Source organism: Muntiacus reevesi, chromosome 2 (assembly GCF_963930625.1).
Source record: "Muntiacus reevesi chromosome 2, mMunRee1.1, whole genome shotgun sequence".
Classification (NCBI taxonomy): domain Eukaryota; kingdom Metazoa; phylum Chordata; class Mammalia; order Artiodactyla; family Cervidae; genus Muntiacus; species Muntiacus reevesi.
The window spans coordinates 270404152-270412701 of NC_089250.1; the positions used below are offsets into that span (position 1 = coordinate 270404152).

General features: G+C 39.6%; 1 pseudogene; it reads left to right on the forward strand.

Annotated features, from left to right (window-relative positions):
- The first annotated feature begins 1812 nt into the window (after positions 1-1812).
- LOC136157573 (zinc finger protein 724-like) lies at positions 1813-3360 on the forward strand (annotated as a pseudogene).
- Positions 3361-8550: the final 5190 nt, after the last annotated feature.

Sequence of the window (8550 nt, forward strand, 5' to 3'; positions counted from 1 at the left end):
TTTTGTACATACTAGAGCATATATGTTAAACACAAAGTCCTAATTGTGTTCATTTTTCTTTGTGTGTCTGTGTGTGTTCATTTTTCTAACGAGCAGGTCCCTTTGGAGTAAAGGAAGAATCCCATCGCTAGGTGTGAATGAATGAAGCAGATGACACAGGTGAGGGGTCCAAAGACCACAGAGGAAGCCAGACTTGTTCAGGTGGTCTGGGGGGGCCTGCTTCACTAGAGTGAGAAGCCTGGGTTTATTTCTGTCAAAGAGGGACATGATCTTCCCCGTTCTTCTGCTCTTAAACCTCCGTGTGTTGTTCTTCAGCTCCAGGGGTTTTTCCCTCACTTTCACTGAGAGCGAAAACTTTCCTCCTGGTCTCTGGGGACCTGCATACTCTCGCTGCTTTGGGGGACCTAGGAAAAGCTGCTTACACTTCTGACAAAGTCTGCCTTAAGGCCTTTCCAAATTCCTGACTCTGCCTCAAGTCAGAAACGTGTGAGGAGAGTTGTGGAGATGCTGGGATTAGTTGACAAAATTCCAGAAATACTGGGAGCAGATATATGCTTCCTGCTTTCCAGTTTCCAATGGAAATTTCAAACATGGCTCTCCGAAGTTCAGACTCAGTCCCTGAGATCATAAAATGTAATCCCCAATTTCTACCTCCCAATTTTTACTTCCTATGAGCAAATTTTAGACATTTTAAGTGCATTTACTCCAACTCATCAATGCTAAAACTATTTAATATATCTATTAACTCACAGAAATATATTTTTACTGTTCTTTTATTTTGTACTGGAGTATAACCAATGAACAACGTTGTGGGCAGCAGAGTGACTCAGCCATCCATGTACATGTGTCCGTTCTCCCCCAGATTCCCCTCCCATCCAGGCAGCCACATGATATTGAGCAGAGTTCCCTCTGCAGTACAGTAGGAACTTGTTGGCTATCCATTTTAAATATAGTAGTGTGTACATGGTGATCCTTTATGGAGAATTGATATTTATTTTTCTTGAAAGGTTGCTGAAATTTTCCAGTTAATTCATCTCACCCAGGGATTTTTTAAATTACTTTTTTACTCTTTACTAATAGTTTTAGGTGTGCTATAATTTTTTAATTCACTCATGCTAACATCTAAGGTGTTCTGTGTTTCTAAGAATTGAATCTTTCTTTGAGGTATTCAACTTTTTGGTATAGTATCTTTTATCGTAACCTGATAGAATGACTTTTTGTTCTATGTAACATGTACAGGGCCGTTGTTTTTACTTCTGATCTTACTTGCATCTCACCTCTTATTAATCTAGCTAAGGGTTTGTCAGTATTGCATACAACTGTAAAGCATATTCACTCCAAGTACTAAGTGGGATCTCGGTTATTTGTTATCTTTCAGTGATATCTTCTCATGACACCCAGGGTTTGTTCCCAAAGAAGCCGTGCATAGGAGATTCATGTGTGAGGTGCTGGGAAGTTCTGAGAGCTCTCAGCTTGGAAATCTCTACTTAATGAAAGACTGGGAAAGTAAGGGGGCCTGTGAAGGGCAAAAAGATGTTGATTTAGATGTAACCAAATCGGGACAATTATCCATGATGAAAACATGATTGCCAAAAGAAATTGAGGATGTTTGTCAAATTGGAAAAAATCCCATTTGAAGTCAATAAGTTCGGCAGAAAAATATGTTTTTGTAAGCAAGGACCCATATGATTAAAAAAAAATACATATTCTCTGATGTGAAATTTTGAAAACATGGAAAGTCACCTAGTCTATGCTATAAATAATCACTCAAACCAGCATGAACATAGGTTTGAATTAAACAGTCAGTCATACATGTCTGAAAGCCAGCGATTTGAAAATGAAGGAAGAAAATCTCACGATGATCAAGTTGAGAGATCCTTTAGTGAGGGCTCATTATTTTTCCAACAAGAAACATTTTCTCCCTATTCCAATATCTGTAATGTCGATAATAATGAGAGAGTCTTTATCTGGCCGCCGTCATTCAACGGGTATCATAGTACAGATAATGCGGAACAACCTTCCCTGTGTAATCCAGCGAGTGAGGCCTTAAGCGAGAGCTCCATCTTCAGTTATTACAACAGTATTTATGATGGAGCCAGAATCTACCCATGCCTTGAACCTGGGAATCACTTTGACCAATACTCAGGTCTCATGAATCATCAGAGAACTCAGTGTTCAGAGAACCATGATGAACGGGATGAATATAGAAATGTCTTTTATCAAAGCTCAAATCTTTTTACAGATAGGAATATCCACACTGAAGAAAACAATTACAAATTTAGTGAATGTGTTCAAGTTTCTAACCAGTCATCACAACTTACTCAACATTCGAGTATTCATGCTAAGGGGGACCACGGCAAGTGGAATAAATGTGGGAAAGTCTTTCCTCAATTATCAAATCTAAAAAGACACAGGAAAACCCATACTGGAGGGAAACCTAACCAATGCACAGAATGTGGCAAAACCTTTAGCAAGCCCTCAAACTTTACTCGACATCTCAGAACTCACACTGCAGAGAAGACTTACAAATGTACAGAATGTGGCAAAGCCTTTACTCGGAAATCAAACCTTAATCAACATAGGCGAATCCACACTGGGGAAAAACCATATAAATGTCAAAATTGTGGGAAAGCCTTTAATCAAAGTACGGCACTTACTCAACATCAGCGAATCCATACTGGGGAGAAGCCATATAAATTTCAGAATTGTGGGAAAGCCTTTAACAAAAGTATGACACTTATAGAACATCAGCGAATCCATACTGGGGAAAAACCATACAAGTGTAGAGAATGTGGCAAAGCTTTTATCAGTTCCTCAAATCTTAATCGACATCAGAGAATTCATACTGGGGAGAAGCCTTATAAATGTACAGAATGTGGCAAAGCCTTTATCAGGCGTTCACATGTTATTCAAGATCAGCGAATTCATACAGGAGAGAAGCCTTATAAATGTACAGAATGTGGCAAAGCCTTTAATCAGAGTTCAAAACTTAATAACCATGGGCGAATTCATACAAGAGAGAAGCCTTATAAATGTACAGAATGTGGCAAAACCTTTAATCAGAGTTCAAACCTTAATAAACATAGGCGAATTCATACAAGAGAGAAGCCTTATGAATGTACAGAATGAGGCAAAGCCTTTAATCAGAGTTCAAACCTTAATAAACATAGGTGAATTCATACAAGAGAGAAGCCTTATAAATGTACAGAATGTGGCAAAGCCTTTAATCAGAGTTCAAACTTTAATAAACATAGGCAGATTCATACTGGGGAGAAACCATACAAATGTAAAGAATGAGGCAAAGCTTTTAACTGACACTCAAATCTTACTAGCCATAACATAATTCATACTGTGAAGTAGTCTTACAAATATAAATAATGTGACAGAGCCTTGAAGTGAACCGTCACCTCATTCAGCATCAGAGACCGTGTGCTGGAGACAGACCCTACAAATGTAATAAGTGAGGAAACAGGTTTGTCCTAAGCATACACATCAGAAAATGCCGGAGGGTTCATCCTGGGAAGAACGTTTAATGCTGTGAGAAATGTACAAAACGAATTTAAAAACTCAGGTCTAAATAAATATCAGAGAATTCATCAAAGATAGCATTCAGTCAATAACGCTTTTCTGGTATTACTTTAAATCAGGATATTATAGAAAATAATCCATAGTTAAAACACTTAGAAAACTTATTTGTTACTTGGACCATAGGATCAAGGTGAGAGATGTTGGGCAATGTAATTATTATCATTGTATCCTTGTTCATATTGACATTATGTGAAAATAAAATTGAATATAACTCAACTTTCAAATTACTACAGGCTAGACCTTTGTTTCTAGTGTGTATGTGAACTAACATGCTTTTTTAAAAACTAATATTCTTGATCTTTGCTGTCTCAAAGTTAAACAAGACCCTTCTATATTAGGTGGAAACAATTTTTATCTACTTTTCTATGGACTATTAAGGATCTTGTAATGTGAAATGTATAGTGGAAGTCTAAATTAAGGTGATGACTGTCATTGTTTAAATCATCCCTCTATGTCACCATTAGGTAAGTGTTCAGAGAATAATTCTTTGTATTAAAGTAAGAGAGTCTAAATTTTAAACAGTTGTGCCAATGGTTTTTTATGGATATAAAGATGGCAGTTCACCGAAATCTTGAGGTATGTTTATAACTGCAATAACTAGAAGTCATGAATTTTAGTTGACATGGTAGCAATCAGGAAATCTTCACAGATACCCAACAAAAATCGATGTAACCTTTTCCTGAAAGGTCATGTAATTAATGTACATCCTTGTTTACTAAATTTTGGCTCTCTCTGTTTTGTAAACCATAAATATCACATTACTCTGACCATTGTATCAGAAGAACAAGAATGTTTCCAAATGCTTGTAATCTGTATTTTGATCAAAGATTATAAACTTTGGAAAGTTTTATTTAGATTATGTGTGAACTTACTCTATGTTAATTAATAAAAGTGAACAGCTTTTCATATATTAAACTTGATGTATAATTGATGAAGTGTTCTCATCAGTAACAAGCTTCCAGGTGGTTCAGTGGTAAAGAACCTGCCTGCCAATGCAGGAGACACAGGAGATGTAGGTTTGATCCCTGGGTCAGGAAGATCCCCTGGAGAAGGAAATGGCAACCCACTCCAATATTTTTGCCGTGGGAAATCCCATTGACAGAGCAGGTTGGTGGGCTCCAGTGCATGGGGTTGCAAGAGTCAGACACAACTGAGCATGCACACATGTATTCCACCACCAATGTTAACACTGATAGAAGCATTAACATCCCCCTGGGTTTTTTTTTAAGTCGTCACTAACTGATGGTGAATACAAAGTATCTGTAACACAGTAGGATGACATCTCTTGGGGCTTCCCAGGTAGTGCTAGTGGTAAAGAATTTGTCTGCCAATGCCAGAGACATAAGAGACACTGGTTTGATCCCTGGGTCTGGAAGATCCCCTGAAGGAGGGCAGGGCAACCCATTCCAGTATTCTTGTCTGGAGAATCCCATGGACAGAGAAGTCTGGCAGGCTACACTCCACGTGGTCACAAAGAGTTGGACACGTCTGAAGTGACTTAGGATGCACGTAGAATGACATCTCATGGTAACTCCTCTTTTTCTACTGGCCATAACCCTCAAATAACTTGAGATCATATTTTCCACAAATGGTACAGTGCATCATTTCCTCGTTTTTAACATCTGGGACATTATGATGCTTACAGTATGGATTGCATAGGAGTATTGGTGAGAGTTACTTACACTGACCATTATATTGCTGCCTTAGCATCATTTGTGTAGACTGGTGGCCTGCACGTGTCTTGCTTTGACACCAGTTATTCACATAAGCACACGTGCTAGACAACGGCCTGCAAATTCATAAGCAAATGTTCACTTTCAGGGTTGTACAGTTTGTGACACTGGAGAAACATATAGTGACATGAATCCATTATTTATAAGCTTTGAATTGATTAATAATCAAACTTGATAAGTTTTCCATTTATTTTTGTTTACTTTTTTTTAAAAAGGAAACTCCATACTGTTGTCCACTTTGACTGTACCAGTGTACATTCTTTCTAACAGTGACGTTCCCACCAAGGAGGGTTCTCTTTTCTCCAGACCCTCTTTAGCACTATTATTTGTAGCCTTTTTGGTGATGGGCATTCTGTTGTAAGGTGATATCTCACTGCAGTTTCGATTTGCATTTCTCTAATAAGTAGTGATCATCTAGTGACAAGGGGGTGAGAGTCTCCAAGAGTTAAAACTAACTTTATCTGTAACAAAGATGTACATTTGGTTGTCAGGAAATTCTCCCCGCCCTTGGAACCAGTATGGGAGTACTAGCTCAAAAAGGAGTAATTGAAGTAGTTCTGGTTCTTTTAGGGTTTGTTTTTTTCTTTTTTCTCAGCTTGCTTCTGGGTTTAATTACCTTTGGTTACCTTTCAGACAATGGAGAAGGAAATGGCAACCCACTCCAGTATTCTTGCCTGGAGAATCCCGTGGACAGGGGAGCCTGGTGGGCTGCAGTTCATGGGGTCACACAGAGTCAGACACGACTGAAGTGACTTAGCATGTGTGCAAGCAATAATTAGTGATGTTGAGCATCTTTTCATGTGCCTCTTGGCCATCTGTATGTCTTCTTTAGAGAAATGTCTGTTTAGGTCTTCTGCCCATTTTTGATTGCATTTTTTGGGTACTCAGTTACATGAATGATTTGTAAGTTTTGGAGACTAATTCCTTGTCAGTCACAAACATTTCCTCCCATTCCGTGGGCTTTTTGTTTTATTTGTGGTTTCCTTTGAGTTAAATTTGGTCCAACTTGTTTGCTTTTGCTTTTACTTCCATTGCTGTAGTAGATGGATTGAAAAAGATGTTGCTGAGATTTATGTCAAATAATGTTCTGCCTATGTTTTCCTCTAAGGATTTTATAGTATCCAGACTTAAAAATAAGGAAACCAAACACCCGTCTCAGTGTACCTGTCAATACTTCCAAGTTTAATGGCACACGGAGCTCAAGGGACTGAATATTTCTTGAGACACCTGGCACCCATTTTATTGACTGTTCTTTTAGAATTCAAATTCTTTGAATTAAAAAATTAACTGTTAAAAAAATAAAAGTTTTCCACAAATCGTTTTCACTGTCCAGAAAATCCTCCAGACACAGAATATTCATAGCCCCACCTCTGCTAATCCTTGGATGACACTGAAATTTTTAAAATTATTTTTTAGTAGCGTATAGTTGCTTTATAAAGTTGTGTTAGTCTCTACTGCACAGAAAAATAAATCAGTCATACAGATACATATACCCGCTCCGTTTTGGGCTTCTTTCAGACTCAGGTCAGCACAGAGCACTGAGCATTGAGTACTCTGTGCTATAGAGCACGTTCTCATCAGTTATCTATTTTATACATAGCATCAAGAGTGTATAGGTGTCAATCCCAATCTGCCAATTTATCCCCCTCACCCCTTCTCCCCCCTTGGTGTCCATACATTTCCTCTCTATGTCTTTGTGTCTTCTTCTACTTTGAAAATAGGATCGTCAACACCTTTTTTCTAGACTCCACATACATGTGTTGATATACGAGATTTTTCTTTTTTTTGACTTACTTTAAACTCAACATTCAAAAAACCAAGATTATGACACACACTCCCATCACTTCACAGCAAATTGATGGGGGAAAAGCGGAAACAGTGATGACAGACTGGCGCGAAGAGGAGAGTGACCTGGGCATCCCGGCAGAGAAAGCTTTATTGCGGGAAGAGAGAAGTGGCTGCCTTTTGAGAGAAGCCAGTGTGCTCCCTTACAGCCATCCCTTCTTATACCTTGTCGATGGGGAACTGCGTCCCGAAGGGAGGGGGCATTAGTGTATCTCTAGCCTGCAGCCGGTGTCTTGTTACTAGGGAGTCAAAGGGGTCTCATGGTCCGGGGGTCCCGTAGTCTTGAGAAACTGGAAAGTCTTGAGAAACTGGTAAAACAGGACATCAGCAGGAAAAAACAGGATATCACTTTAAGAAAAGAACAGGATGCCCACGAGGGCAATTTGGTCACTGTGACTTCATCCCGTTTGTCAGGTCACCAAAGTGGACCATTAAAACTATACACTTTGAGCCCCCTTTGAACCCTAGCAAGAGACAGTTCTTGGGCTCGAAAACCACTGTGGATGGTGACTGCAGCCACAAAATTAAAAGACGCTTGCTCCGTGGAAGAAAAGCTATGACCAACCTAGACAGCATATTGAAAAGCAGAGACATTACTTTGCCAACAAACGTCCGTCTAATCAAGGCTGTGGTTTTTCCTGTAGTCATGTATGGATGTGAGAGTTGGACCATAAAAAGGCTGAGCGCTGAACAACTGATGCTTTCAAACTGTGGTGGTAGAGAGGACTCTTAACAGTCCCTTGGACAGCAAGGAGATCAAACCAGTCAATCCTAGAGAAAATCAACCCTCAATATTCACTGGAAGGACTGATGCTGAAGCTGAAGCTCTAATACTTAGGCCACCTGATATAAAGGGCTGACTCATTGGAAAAGATCCTGATGCTGGGAAAGATTGACGGCAGGAGGAGAAGCGGGTGGCAGAGGATGACATGGTTAGATATCATCACCGATTCAATGGACATGAATTGGAGCAAACTCCTAGGGATAGTAAAGGACAGGGGAACCTGGTGTCCTGCAGTCCATGGGGTCGCAAAGAGTTGGACACAACTTGGTGACTGAACAACATAAGCTTAGGTGATTATTTCATCTTTATCCAAGAAAAGGAGAGCCTGGGTACTCTGCAACCATGACTCCTGAGAATGTAGGGGCTTACAGCTGGGAAGTATGCAGTAATGGGTGCAGCAGTCACCAGTCACAAGCTGGGATTGTTAAAAAGAGCCCAATAAATGTGAAACACGGAGGAGACACTGTACAAAGACACAAAGATGCTCACCAGGACCAGGATGCTCTAGGGAGCTCTAGATTCGGGGAGGATCTTGCAGAGATGCTGGCTCTGTGAATATATTGCACCCTTTGCTTGGGCCTGGACAAGATGAAAACCATG